Source organism: Lissotriton helveticus, chromosome 5_1 (assembly GCF_964261635.1).
Source record: "Lissotriton helveticus chromosome 5_1, aLisHel1.1, whole genome shotgun sequence".
NCBI lineage: Eukaryota > Metazoa > Chordata > Amphibia > Caudata > Salamandridae > Lissotriton > Lissotriton helveticus.
The window spans coordinates 2082586235-2082603631 of NC_136065.1; positions in this window are offsets into that span (position 1 = coordinate 2082586235).

Here is a 17397-nt window from a genome sequence, read left to right on the forward strand (position 1 = left end):
GGTGTGTCCCTAACTCGTTCTGTGTCTCCTGGATCAACTGGAGTCAAAGATTGTCTGCCCATTGGACTTGACCTGAGTTCTGTCCTCTCCGCCTCCCCCGATTGCCTCCCCGGCCCTGTCCTAAAAAAGGAGGCTGATTGTAAGGGTATTGTGGAGGGTAATTAGCCATGGGCATTGGAAATTGTGGATAACCCCAGGGGGCTGGAGGCCACCATGGTCCCGACTGGTACATGTTACCACGTGTGTTCTGTCTGCGATTTGCTCGACCGCCACGATTCCTCCCCCTTCCCAGATTATTTCCTCCATTATCTGAATCAGAAGAATCTGTATCTGAAGATGTAGCATAGGAAGAACCCGATGCCTGTTTTTGTTTATTGGCATCAGTGGGAGTGTAGTTGTCACTTGTGTAGGGGTATATTTTCTCATGGGAAAACTTGGCCAGATCTTTCTTAAATTTTTCGATCTTTGCAAAGAAAATAGGGTCTTTGTACTCTTTGTTGGCCTTATTAGAATCCTCCTGCTGTTTTTCGAATCTCTTAGCGGTGAGTGTAGTTTTAATCTGACCTTCCAAGACCTGGATTTCCACCAAAATGGCGTCTGCAACTTTCTTGGCTGTGGCTATAATCAGAATCAGCCAATCCCTGGTGCAGCGCCATGCTATCAGGGACCAGTCCCTGATAAAGGTCTTGTCCGTCAGAAAAAGCCTAGGCACATTGGTAACTATCAGGCCTGTGGGGGCACACTTTCCATGTAGGTATTCGGCCATGATCTGGCCGTGTATAACAGTTCTGGAGAGACTCTTTTTCAAATTGAGAACTGTTTCCCAATCACCTACAGTTGGTGGGGTAGGTGTGGGAACTTGGTCTAACATACTGGGATTGTCTGCGAGGATGGTTGTAAGGGTGTCATCATCAAAACCAAGACCCCCAAAGTCAGCCATTGTAGTGTGATCAAAAAAACTTATAATACGTATGAAAGAACACCAATTATGGCGTCCAATGAATAGAGAAAGAGAGAGGCCCGCAGCCTCAGCTGCACACTTAAAACAAACCAGACTAGGTAGGGGAGGGCCTGAGGGGAGAAGTGTTTAAAGACTTGTCGGTACCTTGTCCCCCAACTAAGTAATACACAACACGAGAGGTACCAAAAGTCTATACGCGGGAGCCTATAAAGTACTCACTCTGTGAAAAGACAAAACCAACAGGTCAATGTACAGATTATCCAAGATTGACATATAGTGAACAGGAGAAGAGAAAGGAACCTAGAGGGAAAGAAGAGCCCCAGAGGTCCTAGAAAAAATTCCCATCAGCCCGCTCAATAGCGGAATATCGTCATCTGGGTAGAATGGTTGACAAAAGCAATGTCCATAATGCCCTTCCTTAGGAAGCACCCAAGGCTAGCATAACTTTGGACTATTGCGTTGACCCTCAACCAACAGAGACACGGACTGAAAAGGATTAGATTGCAGTGCTCAAAAAGATGTGAAAAAAAGGAAAAGAAACAAGGTTCATAATCCAAGTGTTATAAAAATACCTACCTTGATGTCATAAAAAGCTTTATTGGGTCTGACCATCAAGGTGGTATGGTTAAAAGCAGAGTGAAAATAGCATGCAAGGAATTGCTATTAATCATGAGTCTAATATGGTCGACATGTTTCAGCCTTCAAAAGGCTTTCTTCAGGACCTATGATGTACTACTGCAATAAAGAAAAAATGTGAAAAAACTTACTGGGTGAAAGCCTCAATAAGTGAATCTGTACTCCAAAAGTAAGGAGTCAAAAGTCTTCTCCTGTATATGAAACAATCAGAACACAAAACGACAAACATGATTTTTATTGTCAGCAAGAGGAAAATCTAGGTGTGAAGTACACTATAGACTCCTACATAATTCAACTCACCCAAATTGAAGGGAGGAAAGACCCCACCTCACCTGGCACTTGCTCACAGTGAAGGAGGCCACGCACTAAAAAGAAAAAGAAGAAAATACAGAAGCATACGTATCATTTAATAAGTTTTTAAGAAGATCAACACCACCAATGGTACTAATAGGGAGTCCATGAATCGTGATAACATACCCTGACAAAAGGGCCTCTCAAGGGTAAGGCATGCCCTACACGGGGCCACCCACTAAGTTTATAGTGGCACACCAAACCAACGGGCCAAAAGACTCTGCAGCACTGAATAAAGGCCCCACGAGTTGTTTCTATTCAAATACTCTAAAACAGGACACATCCATACACTCGTGGTTTTTCCTCCCTTCAATTTGGGTGAGTTGAATTATGTAGGAGTCTATAGTGTACTTCACACCTAGATTTTCCTCTTGCTGACAATAAAAATCATGTTTGTCGTTTTGTGTTCTGATTGTTTCATATACAGGAGAAGACTTTTGACTCCTTACTTTTGGAGTACAGATTCACTTATTGAGGCTTTCACCCAGTAAGTTTTTTCACATTTTTTCTTTATTGCAGTAGTACATCATAGGTCCTGAAGAAAGCCTTTTGAAGGCTGAAACATGTCGACCATATTAGACTCATGATTAATAGCAATTCCTTGCATGCTATTTTCACTCTGCTTTTAACCATACCACCTTGATGGTCAGACCCAATAAAGCTTTTTATGACATCAAGGTAGGTATTTTTATAACACTTGGATTATGAACCTTGTTTCTTTTCCTTTTTTTCACATCTTTTTGAGCACTGCAATCTAATCCTTTTCAGTCCGTGTCTCTGTTGGTTGAGGGTCAACGCAATAGTCCAAAGTTATGCTAGCCTTGGGTGCTTCCTAAGGAAGGGCATTATGGACATTGCTTTTGTCAACCATTCTACCCAGATGACGATATTCCGCTATTGAGCGGGCTGATGGGAAGTTTTTCTAGGACCTCTGGGGCTCTTCTTTCCCTCTAGGTTCCTTTCTCTTCTCCTGTTCACTATATGTCAATCTTGGATAATCTGTACATTGACCTGTTGGTTTTGTCTTTTCACAGAGTGAGTACTTTATAGGCTCCCGCGTATAGACTTTTGGTACCTCTCGTGTTGTGTATTACTTAGTTGGGGGACAAGGTACCGACAAGTCTTTAAACACTTCTCCCCTCAGGCCCTCCCCTACCTAGTCTGGTTTGTTTTGATTGCACGTCTAGACCAGCACTACTGTACTTCTTCGAAGGGTTGCTATCGCCAAAATGGGGCTTCAGTTCCTAATTAAAACACAAAATAACAGAGAAAGTGAGAAAAACCCACCCCTACTAGAAAGCCACTGAACATGCATGAAACAGAGCCTTAATGCGCAAAAAATACTGCCTATTACCAATATTGGAAACTCCTGAAGAAAAGCAGTCTTCAGCAAAGGCACGTACTCCAAAAAAAACCAACATGCATAGGCAATGGCTGGAATATGTGGATAATGCAGGGGGAAAAAAGTACACTAGAGAAGGACTATACAAAAAAAAACTCTGAAATTGAAGGATAAAGGACAAAATGAATAACCCTCTCCTAACTAGCTAATGCCCTACAAAAAGCACCCCAGTGTCAAAGAGGCTAAATACAACGATGAGGTCAGTATACAAAAATGTCCCAGGAAATGAAATGCCTCGATGTTACCTGAACGTCCAACACTGAATCCACCAATGACTGCAAGGTATCCAAGGAACGGCGGAGGAGGGCGGGGAAAGAAAACAAAGCAGCTGAAGTCCTCGAGGAACTAGAAGCACCTGCAAGTCTGCAGACGCACTGACGAAATCCAAGGAGTAGACAGCAGACGAGGGCTTCCCAAATGACAATCCCGCAAGAAAGGGAAAACCGGAACCAAAAGCAAAGCACTTCCGGGTAACCAGGACCGGGAAGCGAAACCAAGCGTCTTCTGCAGGTGAGACGGCCGGTTTTATACAGGCAAAAATGTGCGATATCCCATAAGCGTGCGCAATGCTCTATCATGCATGTTCCTAAACAGGGGGAGAGAAGGTGTAAAAGACGCTCAATTCCTGACAAAACGCGGCACCTTCAAGGTATAAATTTGCCCACACTTGCCTTAGCAAACACGCGGTGCTTTGGAGCAGTTCGACTATCTACTTGCCAGACGCATCTCGCTACAGCGAGTGCCGAACGAAGCCGACCCTCCAGCAGACGCACTGAGAGAGACGCTGTCTTTTCTCTGGCTGAGAAATCCAGCTCCAGTGTTGCCAAGCTCCCCTTGCCGGGTGTTGGGACATCAAGTCCTGAGACAGAGAGATACCAGACCTCCTTCATTCTAAACCAAGGTACGGAGCTGATTAGACCCTAAGAGAAATCTTGGATAGATTCTTGGCAAAAGAATACTAAACCTATGCTACACATCACTTACTTCTTCCCTTGTACTAGACCTAGGTTAGGTACATCGGGGAAGGCGTATTTTAGAAGCACCAGTTGAGTACTTTTAGTATTTATTATTAATGTATGTATTTTATGGCTTAGAAACCATACCATGCTTTTACAGTATTATTTTATAATACTCTTCGTACTGTATGCATTGTACTTTGCAACCAGTATTATGATGGTAGCAGTTCATTTCTTCTGCATGAGAAAGAAGACTGTTCAATAAAACGCCCGTCTCTCTATTTATCTGCACCTCTGCTGAAACGAAGCATGCACGATTGACTGAGTGAAATATCTATCTATTGTTTCCGCGACTCTAGAGATACATTTCTTATTCTTGGGAAACAAAGTTGTCTTGTTTATGCGGTTGTCAGAAACTAATCCCTTCTTGTTTTTTCGAGAAAGTTTCTGGTGACCTCTGTGCTAGCTGGCACTCAAAATTAAGTCTAATATGTTCGATAGAGACCTAGTCGACCCAAGTCCTACGTCTAATCTATATGATATATTATTCCAATGCGCAGAGCCCATTGGGAATATAGGAACTACACTACACTAGTAATTCATGATTGACTGTATCGAAAGCAGCTGAGAGGTCCAGCAGGAGCAAGACTTCATTACCTCCACTGTCAAGAGATGTTCCAATTTCCTCAGTAGCTATGAACAGAGCGGATTCGGTGCTGTGATTTTCTCTAAAACCAAACTGCGTATCATCTAAAAGATGATTATCCTCTATAAAGGAGGAAAGTTGCAGATTCATAATTTTTTCTGCTAATTTAGCCGGTCAGAGAAGTCTTGCAATGGGTCGGTAATTTTTGGGATCTAAAATGTTAAGGGTGGATTTTTTAAAGAGCGGAAGCACAGACGCTGCTTTTCAGGTAGTGGGGAAAATGCCCCTGTTAAACATAGTGGAGAAAATAACAGAAAGGTGTTGTGCTATGACTTCAGGGACCATGTGAACAATCTTGGGGTTGGCACGGGTCATCAGGGGATCCTGCTTTGAACTTCGGAATAAGTTCAGCAATTTTTGCCTCTGAGGGAGTACTAAAAACCTAAAACTGGCTAGCTTAGGACTTGAATTTATAGATCTGTTTGACGAGCCGCTGTTAGTAAAGCTGTTAAAAATATTCAAAACATTTTCCTGAAAGATACTGGCTAAGGAGTTTAAAAAATCTTGATTAATGATTACCGTATCTGCACCGCTGTGGATAGTCAGTTTTTTTATGGTTTGGAAAAGAGTCTTAGAAACGTTGTTGGCTGAACTTATTTGTGATGTATAATATTTGGATGTATGACATTACAACGCATGCTTTTACATCGCATGCCTTTACAACGCGGTTTTTACATCGCAAACCTTTACAACGCATAGCGCTTTGGGATGCTGGATAGTGAAAAGTTTAATTTACTATTCCAACTCCAGTCCCCGTGGACACTAGGGAAGGTGTTGGATAGTAAATTAAACTTATTCCCTATCCTAGAGCGCCCCCCAGCGCAATGCGTTGTAATGATTTGCGTTGTAAAAGTTGCATCGTAAAGGCACTGCGTGGTAAAAGTTGCGTTGTAAAGGATGTTTCCCATAATATTTGGTTTTAGAGTCCAAGATTGATTGTTTGTTGCTATTAAAACAGGATTTGTATTTATCTCTCTCCTCTCTGTTATATTTAGACCACCATTTGCTCTCTTGTCTCCGGCATTCCTTTTGGATTGTTCTAAGATGGTCATTGAACCATGGCTGAAATAGCTTCCTTTAATTCGCAACAGTGTTAAGGGCTTGGATGAGTCAGTTATAATATTACTCTGCCATCAAATCTGGACAAGTTTCTTTGATTATAGGTGAGTGAGGGAGTCGAGAGTCAAGGTCTGCGGTTTGAATTTTGTGCCACGCCCGACATGTCTGGTGAAGTTTCGGAGTCCTGTGGGGAGAGTTGTTATGTAGTTTTAGGTTCCACATTACAGCATAATGATCTGTCCAGATTAATGGCAAGATATAAAGAAAATGAATGCTGGGGTTATTAGTAAAGATTCCAACCAACAAATGGTCAGCAATATGAGTGGGTCCCTCCACTATCTGGGCTAGACCGAGGCCTGACTGTGTGCCTGCATGTGGTGCTTTACAAATGATCTAGAATTAATCAGGGCACAAAGCAACGCTGAGCCATCGGCTCGTGGGTCAGTGCTGTTGGCAGAAGTTTTGCAAATAGTGCCCTCCACAGATGAGCACACCTTCTGGAAGATTTTATTACAAGCGCGTAAAAAAATGGATCCTGAGTCTGAGAGGCTCAAAGGAGGACATGTGACTGATTTATTCACTGTATTAAGATTTAATAAAACTTTGTGTGAATGTTTCAGCTGCCTCGGAGGATCTGGGTGCAGTCCAAGCGCAGACGGCGCAGAAGGGCTTGCCTTTGGCATGTCCGCTGCGTGCGTCCGCTGCGTGTCGGCACCATTGTCCAGTTTTATCCTAGGAGGAATTGGTGTAGAAGAACAACTATACCGCCGCCCTCCCAAGATGGCGTCTCTAACAGTATGCGAGTGCTGCAGTGGACTGGGGAGTAGGGAAGACCGGATGCTTACACCAGCAGTCAGCAATACCAGTAAGTGAAAAATCCACATACTTCTTGTTCAAATCCCTTCTAAGGCCCAAAACACAGCAGTAAATGATAATTCAGCAGCAGTGAATTAGAATGTGTTAAAAGAGGCTGTAAAAGGAATGGCATCTCGTTTGCAGCTTCTATCCGCCAAACAAACAAAAGGGGCCAACCCTACCGGGTGCCTCTGTGGGTGGGGAAGTGAGAGGGAACCATTGACTAACACTTGCGAGGATGAGTGGGAATTTAAGAGCTTGATAAGGCCACAGAGGTAGGTCCCTATTCCAACATGTTCCAGGATGGCATCCAGGAAGGACCAGTCAAGAGTATCGAAGGCCTTCTTGAAGTCAATCCGGAGCAGGGCCACGGAGTGTTGTAGGATATGTGCTGATGAGTGTGCTACTTGAACTCTTCGGATGTATTGTCGGGTCCCCTCAGGCAGCATAAAATCACATTTATCTGGGTGAATCATTAGAGCAATGTCAGTCGCTTGCAATTGGTCAATATCTTGGCGAACACCTTGATATCCGTGTTGATAAGGGAAATCGGTCGGTATGAGTCACAGTTTTCAGGTGGATGGCCCGTCTTAGGGTTCACCACAATGGTGGCCTGTCTAACTCTGGGAGAAAGGTTCCCACATTGGCTGTCTCATTGTATAAGGCCAGTAGGTGTGGTAACAGGAGGGAACAGGCACAGGGGTGGACAGGTGCAGAGTTAGCTGAGCCCAAGGCTATTCAATGGAGATTGTGGGCATCAGTATCTACTCCATGGCGGTCGATTCCGTCAATGATGGTCGCTCCCGTGGTTGGTGAAGAGCAATATAGGTGAATGGTATTCAGTAGACCGCAAAAACTGGTACCGTCATGGTCGCCATCAGCGGGTCACTGTAGATCGAAGGGAGGCATCACCAGCCCAGCAGTCAAGGTCGTGGGGATGGAGATGCGCAGGGGATAGAGGTGTTTCGTGGAGGTTGGGCTGTCTCGGAGAGGCCACAGTTGAGCTGGTGGGGGAAGTGGGAGCCAACAGGAGAGTACAGGCTCTTGGGAACGAGGCTGTGAACAGCTTGGGTCATTGAGCCGAGAGGATCCCTCCGGGTCATGGAGGCCAATTAGCTGCAGTGCTTTCTTCTGGTAGGGCAGAGTCATGTCAACACAAGTGTCAGTCCTCTTCTGCTGCGATCTTGGAGTTCTTTTGCAGTAGTGAGTCGCATCAACACAAGTGTCGGTGCTCAACTACTACGGTCTGTGTGCCCGTGTGCGCCGGGGACTAGAACCTCTAGACCAAAGGGAGGTTCTTGGAGATTAGTTGGAGGCTGGAGGCTGGAAGGTGCGGGGTTTCGCGGAGGCCTTGCAGTTTTTCTGGAAGGGCAGCAGATCCAGTTGTTAAACCGGGTAAAGGTGGTGGTGTTCTTGCTGAGTTCTGTCTGAAGTGGTTACGTTCCTAGTCCAGCAGCGGTTTTCTTCCATCTTCTTCTTTGGTCCATCAAATCTGAGGAACAAGGTTCAGGGGAACCCTAAAATACTGTATTTAAAGACGTTAGTTATTTAGGTCGGGGGCAGTAGCCAATGGCTACTGTCCACTATGGTGACTAAACTCTTTGGGTGCTCCCTCCCTTTCAGGACAGGGGTACATCCCTGTTCCTAATTCTCCAATTCAAGATGGAGAATTTCTAAAAAAGGGGTTCACCTCAACTCCTGGCGACCCTACGGTTGTGCTAGGCTAAGGCGGACACTCCTACTCTGCTTACTAATTTTCCCATAGGGGAGGTGTAAAGCACCTCCACACAGAGCAGGCTTTGTTTTTGACCTCCGAGAGCACAAAGGCTCTCACCCCAGGAGGTCAGAAACCTGTCTAGTGGTGGCTAGCTGGTGGAGACCAGTCAACCAATACACTAGAAGTTGGTTGCCCTCAGAGTGCATTTTATAATAAATTAATTCCTGGCATCAGTGTGGGTTTATTATGCTGAGAAGTTTGATACCAAACTCTCGGTCTTCAGTAAAGCCATCTTGGAGCTGTGGAATTCGTGTTGACCAACTCCTAGCCCATGTACTCAATAAGGATTCACTGCACTTACACTGTCTGTGAATTACACAGACACTGTAGGGGCATAGTGCTCATGCAACTATGCACTCACCTGTGGTATGGTGCACCCTGCCTTAGGGCTGTGAGTCTTGCTAGAGGGCTGACTTACCCAGGCCACATACAGTGTTGGTGGGCATGGCACACAGGGATGTGTGTCATCTAGACTCTTCGGTTGGTTCTGCACCAAAGCACACACCCTGCAAAGGCAGTGTGTAGGCGTTAAGGTGAGCGGTCTCTAAGGGTGGCATAATACAGGCTGCAGCACTCAGAGGCCTTCTTTGGTCACAAGCCCCTTTGCTACCAGTGGTACTTTTTACAAGGGACTTATACTTGGCCCTTGGGTGTGCCAATTGTGGAAAAAAGGCTCAGTTTGGGAAAGAGCACAGGGCCTGGTTAGCAGGATACCAGTGTCTAACAACAAGGAGCACAGAGGGAAATAGGGTCATAGGTCGCCCTCCACTCAACAACTTTTCAACAAAAAAGAACCTAGACCCTAGGCACTATCTAATTTCTAACTTGCTGGTGTACCATGTGTCGCAGAACATTACAACTAGCCTCCCCTCTTTCAATTAATGGGGTAGGAGATACATCCGCATTGTGCCATATTTAAAACTTGCCCAGTCCCTATTTGTAAAATAACAGCTGTGAGACTACAAACAACACACACCCAGGTGTCACGTTCAGACAAAAGAAAAAAGTGTGTGTAAGCGAGATGGCACCTCACGGGCGCACCACCAACGGGAACCTGGCAGGTACTCACCAGGATTGCCCGTTCTCATCATTGGCGCCATCAAGCTCAAAAATAATTGTGTCCAAATAAACAAACAAAGAATGTGTTTGTGAATACGTGCAGTGTAAGTAGACAACAATGACAAATATGAAGTCAAAACAACATACACACCACAAACAACACGGATAACCAATTTTATTCTTTCTCCTTAGTGTTGGTTGTGGATTATTAAAAAAGTGAGTGTGGTTACTACTTATCCAACCATACTCCACTTGCCGACATGTTTCATTGCCACTCAACTCTTTGGCAATTTCTTCAGGGCATTACGTATTTTATGCCACTGCATTGGACATACATCGTATTCACAACTGTAAAAAATTAATTAAAAACGCACAACACTTATTTAGTTGTCAACCTGCTGTGAGAAGTTGGCCTGATGTGCAGTGTTCACTATTCTAGTGATCACTATATATCAGTCCAAACAACCCTTATTGATGATTGGTTGTAAGTCAACCTTATAGACCAGCTATCCTAGTAGCATGGATACGAGCAGTCTAAGGCTAAGACTCTAGAGGGCGTGTTAAGCCAGCTGTTTTACCATCACATTACCCCTTGAACACCCAGTGAAAGGACACCACACAAGTGTTATGAAAATAAACAATGTATTTATTAGAATCACAACAACCCTGTACTCTTTATGAGGACAGGGTGCTAAGCACACAACAAAACTCTTATGAAAATACTTAAGTTAGCACGTTATACACAAATGCCCGAGGGGCACGAAAAACCATATACTCTAACAGTGGAATGCGAAATTACTAGCAGGTAAGTACAGTACTAATAGGCTTTGGAATCGCTAGGACTTGACTAGGGAATCGTTAGATTACTTCTAGGAGACCTAGGGGACTCGGGTGCAGAGTGTGCACTCTCACGCGGGATGCGGGACAAAGTCTATGGAGGCTAGTAAAGGCAAAGTTAGTGTTCACGGGCGAACCCGACCTGGTAGGGAGAAAACGACAGTGGATCCTGACCCTTGGATAGTGAGGCTATGCTGGGACACCGAAGTGCCGAAGTTACCTAGCCCAGGGGCTGCAGCTGCATAGGTCTGAAAAGACGTCGGGGATCTCGTTGCCGGACCAGGAGCCTGGAAGAAGGAAGTTGCTGGCAGGCGACCAGTGAAGAAAAGTTCGATGGATCCAAGCCTGGATCAAGGAAGAAGGAAACCTGAAAGCAGAGGGGACCAAGTTCTTGAATCACTAGCCAGTGATTAAGTGGGCACCAGGATGGCACCGGGCGAAGTCACCGCAGTCAGGTGAGTGGGCGCTGCTGGGCTCTGCAGTCTCTCGGACCAGGAGGCGTTGTCGGCGACCAGGATGGAGGTGCGAGCTGTCCCACGAAGGTTCTTGCTGTCGACGTCGCTGGACCCAGGATTGGGCAACAAGTCTTGGCAATTGCAAGGCCCATGCGGTGGACCTAAAATGGCGTCTTAGCCGGACCAGGAGGGTCCAGGGTACTTCTCCGATGGAGGGAAGCAAGGGCCAGTCTGGAGCAACCAGACCAGCAGCAGTGTTGTCGTCGGGCGTCGTTCGGGAGGCCACAAGCCAGCGGGCTAGTAGCCAAACAACGCGGTGAGCAGCAGAAAGCAGAAAGGCCCCACGCCGGTCGTGGAGATGCTGGGGGGCTGCTCTTCGGTGCTGGAGCTGCTCAGGGTGGGGGCTTCTCGGACCCCAAAGCACTCACCAGGAAATTACTCGGTGGGCTTGCTGTGCAGAAGTCGTGCAGTCTTGGCGATGGCCGGTCCCTCGAGGTCTCGTCGCACCCACGGTTCTCAGCTGTGCTGTAGAGGTGGGTAGAGGTCAGAGGTGCCAGGGAAGCCGGGTCTCGTCGAACTGGGCAGTCGGATTCCGGAGGAAGGACGTGCAGCAGACCGCAGTGTTCTTAGATGGTGCCTGCGGATGCAGGGTGACTATTCCTTAGCCACAAGGGAGAATCTTGAGGAAGAAATCGGGAAGTCCTTTCGTGGAAAGTGGTATCTTGATTCCAAAGATGATCTGATTTGGAAGGGGGCCAGTCTCTACCTTTATCTTGGAAAAGGGGGCTGGCACGCGACTAAGTCCTGCCCTAGGGGTGGGACCAGGAGGGGGGTGGTTACACCCACTTCCTTGGCGGGCTTTTCCCCAGCACAGGGTCTGGAGTGTCCCTGGAACTGGTTTAAGCCAGCCTATGCACAGTGAGCACCGGGGTGCCACGTGCAGTCACCTTCCTCTGAAGCCCTGCCTACCTACAATACACAAAACCCTGTCTGGGACGGTGCTGGCACCGCCCCTGGCAGGAAACCCTTTGTCCTTATCTCCTGCTCTGGGAGGACTCCCAGCAGCAGGAGGGCAGACTTGTGTCTCGGTGGCAGCATCCATTTTGTGGAGCTGAGGCTCTGTTTGACTTTAACCGGGGTTAGGGGTTACATACATGTCGTGTCCCTCTAGAAGGGTGGAATGCTAACCCCGTCGCCAGAATTGGCGAGGGGTTAGTATTCCAATTCGTATGACACCTTACTCGACATGTTTTGATAAAGCGATACCAGAGTTGGCATATAACCGCGAGGATTATAATGCACTTAAGAGTATATGGTATGCGATATCATGGAAACGGCTAAGGGATGGATCCCGAAAGCCGCAGACAGGCTCAGCTCATGCCAGAGCACCATCTCACACGATTCCAAGCACTCTGCCTTCAGGATTGTCAAGGCCTGCCATAGGAGTGACTGATAGGAGATCTGTGTGTCCATTTTAGGGTTAGATATAGGTATACTATATCTAAAGCAAAGGGTGATTACACCACCTTGCCCCAGCTGTCGTGCAGCCAGTTGTGTCAGATTTGGATGGCCAGCCAGAGGTGGCATAATACATGCTGCAGCCCCTGGTAGGCCCTGGGTACACCTATGCCCTGGGTACCTAAGGTACACTGTACAGGGACTGATAAGGTGACTCAGTATCCAATTAGATATGCACCTAAGGTACATGGAATCCATTTTACAGAGAGAGCAGTAGGCCTGGGGTCCTGAATAGCAGGGCCCCAGGTCAACTAAGTCAGAAAACCAGCAAAACACCAGGCAAAAAGTTGGGGGCAACCATAGTCAGGGATCTACCTTCCTACATAACCCCCCCCCCCAAACGAAAGGAGATAAGGCTAGCCTTGCCAGGTAAGCCTATATTGCCTGAGTGGCCATATAAGGAAGTACCAGCACTGGCATGGTTACCCCCTATCTCATGGTCCACTAAGCAATCCCTCACCCTAAGGGTGTCTGAGGGTCTCCACCATAGGGAATCTCTACCTGTGGTGTGTTTTGGCAAAGTAAAAGGCTGGTGCTGAAATGGAGTACTGAAGTGAGGCTCCACTAATTTTGGGCTCAGCTTCCTCCAATCACTATCCACCATAGAGGCCTTTCTTTCCAAGACTGAGTTGTTTTGGGCTTTCAGGGTCAACCTCTGGCTACCTACAGCTGGAGGTTGGGTCCCTCTGTTTGGCTTACTGGAGGGACAGGTCAGGTCTGGGACCCTCAGGTCCCAAGTTTGGCTGGGCCCAACAGTGTCCATCTGTGGGAGGTCCCTAACTAAATTTAAGGGGGATCCCTCAGGAGTTTGTTTTATTTTCACTTGGCTAGGACTACTAGCTTCAGTGCCCTTAATCTGCTGATTGGGGGGTTCTTTTGGACAGGGGGCCCTTTGGGGTCCAACACTGGCCTCCCTGACCTCTACAGCCCTGGGCTGACTGAGGCAGGGTAGAGAGGGGCAGGTGACCTGCTCCAGACTGGGTCCCACCTTGGAAGGGTCCACTGACATCAGAGGCTCTGCCAGGCTAGGCCTGACTACCTCTGGGGCAGTTCCTTCACAAGGGGTCAGATCAGTTCCCTGAGGAGGCTGATCCTTTCCTAAAGTCTGGTGGGAGGGAGATTTCTCTTCCTCCTCAATGCTCTCTGTCTGAGTGGAGTGATCCATAGTTTCAGGCTTCACAACACTATCATCTGTCTGAGTTTGAGCTGTGGCCATCACAACTCTCCCAACCTTTTCAGGAGGGGGCTCAGTTTGGGTGTGGGCTGTTACCATGACAGCCTTGACAACCTGTTCTGGGAAGGAAGTTGCCTGAGATTGGGTTGTGACTGGCACAACCCTCCTGACCTGTTCAGGGAGGACATCTTGGACTGGGGCTGTGGCTATCACTGCCCCACTAACCTTACCATGGATGTTTACCATTTTAGAATGGGTTTCTTGCTCTACTTCAGCCCAGGCTGAGAGCTCTAAATCATTCCCCAGTAGGCAATCTACAGGCAAGTTTGGTGACACTGCCACTCTCTTGTGGCCAGTGACACCTCCCCAGCTGAGATTGACCACTGCCATGGGATGATCTCTCTGTACTCCATCAATATTGGTCACCTGGTATGTGGCACCAGGTAAAAGTTGCCTTGAGGGGACTAGACTCTCAGTCACCATAGTGATGCTAGCCCCTGTATCTCTATAGGCCTCAACTTTTATACCATTGATGAGGGGCTCCTGTCTGTACTTGCCCAAAATGTTGGGACAAGTTGTGAAGTTGGCAAACCCCATGCCAGTCTCACAGACAAGAGTATCTAAGTTTGGGGACCTGGTTAGGCCAGAGTCCCCAGGAACTCCCAAAGTAAATGCACCCAAATTCTTGGGGGCACTCCCACCACCTGGGGGATTACTACTAGTAGTAACAGGAGGTTTGGGAATGTTACTTGGGGGTATGTTTTCCTTATTGTTATTCTTTGGGCAACTGCTGTCAGTGTTTAAATGACCCACCTGTTTACAGGGATAACAATAAGGTTTCTTCTGGTTGTTGGAAGGATTCTGGGACCCACCCCCCTCAGAGGATTTTTGGGGCCCTGATGTGGTTTGATCTGTAGATTTATTCCCACCCTTCTCTTGAGGCTTGGTTGATTCCTTTTTCTGGTCACCACCTTGGTTCTTGGGCCTAATCCTGGTTCTGACCCATTTGTCTGCCCTCTTACCCAATTCTTGTGGAGAGGTCAGATCAGAGTCTACCAGGTGCTGGTGTAATAACTGGTTCTGACAATTATTTAAGACTTGCTCTCTCATAATTAGATTATACAATCCCTTGAAATCAGTAACCTTACTACCCAGTAGCCAGCCTTCCAAAGCCTTAGTGGCACAATCAACAAAGTCAGACCAGTCCTGAGACTGAGTTTTCTGGGTGTCTCTGAACAGCAACCTGTACTGCTCAGTGGTTAAGCCAAACCCATCAACCAGTGCATTTTTCAGGACCTGGTAATCATTAGCATCCTCCACTCTTGTAGTGAGGAGCTTATCTCTACCTTTACCATCAAAGGAGAGCCACAGTATAGCTGCCCACTGACTCTGGGGAATGCACTGCACAGTGCAGGCCCTCTCCAAAGCAGCCATCCATTTCTGGATGTCATCCCCTTGTTTAAAGGGGGGCACTATCTTAGTCAGGTGTTTAGTATCTAAACCCTTCTCTCTATCTCTTGGGAGATTGCTGCCACCAGTGGGTGCTAACCCACTCATCTGCTGCTCTCTAGCAAAGGCAAGCTTCTCTTTGGCCAGGGCAAGTTCTTCCCTTTCAATCCTCAGTTCAGCTTGTCTCATCCTAGCTTCATGCTCCCTTCTCTGAGGGGAAGTAAATCTCCTCTGTGGAGGATTCCTTCTCCCCTGAGAAGAGGCATTAGAGTGCAGAGATCTATTGGAGTCCCTAGAAAGAGATCTATCTCTCCTAACTCCAAGGTTAGGCCCACTTCGGGTTAGTACTGGGGGTCCCCCAGATCCTAGCCCAAGTAAGTCTAAGTTGGCCCTGGTTAGCCTTCTGACTACCTCAAGACCTTTGTCTACCTCATCCCCAGAGAGTTCCTCCTGATCCTCCTCCTCCTCAACTGCAGTAGCAGTGTTGGGGAGGTCTGGATCCCCAGAGGTTCCCTCTAAGGCTGGCATGTTCTCATGTAACTGAGAAAGCTTTCTGGCATCATATGTCTCTAAGAGACCTATCAGAAAGGGAATGGTGGGGTTAGACCCCTGCTTCAGTTTTCTGGAGACACAGATCTGTCTCATCTCCTGGAAACTGAGAGCTGCATATCTTGAAGTGACCTGTGGAGGGTCAACACTGACCAGGGGAGTCTCAGTAGAATCTCCCTGGGTAGACATGCTTTTCTAGTGAGGTGTAAGTGGTGCACTTACCTACACTATATGTTTGCCTACTGATCCCTTGCTAGAGTTGTAGTTTAGGGTGTGCTAGGCCCTAGGAGCTACAACAGCTGGTTCAGTAGAACTCAGAGTATTCTAAGCTAAGTTATATGTACCTTTAGTACTTATGTGATCTTTCACAAGATATTCTTAGGGCATGTGTGGTAAAACAACAGCAAGCTCAAATCCCAACCGCTGCTCACCAATGTGAGAAGTTGGCCTGATGTGCAGTGTTCACTATTCTAGTGATCACTATATATCAGTCCAAACAACCCTTATTGATGATTGGTTGTAAGTCAACCTTATAGACCAGCTATCCTAGTAGCATGGATACGAGCAGTCTAAGGCTAAGACTCTAGAGGGCGTGTTAAGCCAGCTGTTTTACCATCACATTACCCCTTGAACACCCAGTGAAAGGACACCACACAAGTGTTATGAAAATAAACAATGTATTTATTAGAATCACAACAACCCTGTACTCTTTATGAGGACAGGGTGCTAAGCACACAACAAAACTCTTATGAAAATACTTAAGTTAGCACGTTATACACAAATGCCCGAGGGGCACGAAAAACCATATACTCTAACAGTGGAATGCGAAATTACTAGCAGGTAAGTACAGTACTAATAGGCTTTGGAATCGCTAGGACTTGACTAGGGAATCGTTAGATTACTTCTAGGAGACCTAAGGGACTCGGGTGCAGAGTGTGCACTCTCACGCGGGATGCGGGACAAAGTCTATGGAGGCTAGTAAAGGCAAAGTTAGTGTTCACGGGCGAACCCGACCTGGTAGGGAGAAAACGACAGTGGATCCTGACCCTTGGATAGTGAGGCTATGCTGGGACACCGAAGTGCCGAAGTTACCTAGCCCAGGGGCTGCAGCTGCATAGGTCTGAAAAGACGTCGGGGATCTCGTTGCCGGACCAGGAGCCTGGAAGAAGGAAGTTGCTGGCAGGCGACCAGTGAAGAAAAGTTCGATGGATCCAAGCCTGGATCAAGGAAGAAGGAAACCTGAAAGCAGAGGGGACCAAGTTCTTGAATCACTAGCCAGTGATTAAGTGGGCACCAGGATGGCACCGGGCGAAGTCACCGCAGTCAGGTGAGTGGGCGCTGCTGGGCTCTGCAGTCTCTCGGACCAGGAGGCGTTGTCGGCGACCAGGATGGAGGTGCGAGCTGTCCCACGAAGGTTCTTGCTGTCGACGTCGCTGGACCCAAGATTGGGCAACAAGTCTTGGCAATTGCAAGGCCCATGCGGTGGACCTAAAATGGCGTCTTAGCCGGACCAGGAGGGTCCAGGGTACTTCTCCGATGGAGGGAAGCAAGGGCCAGTCTGGAGCAACCAGACCAGCAGCAGTGTTGTCGTCGGGCGTCGTTCGGGAGGCCACAAGCCAGCGGGCTAGTAGCCAAACAACGCGGTGAGCAGCA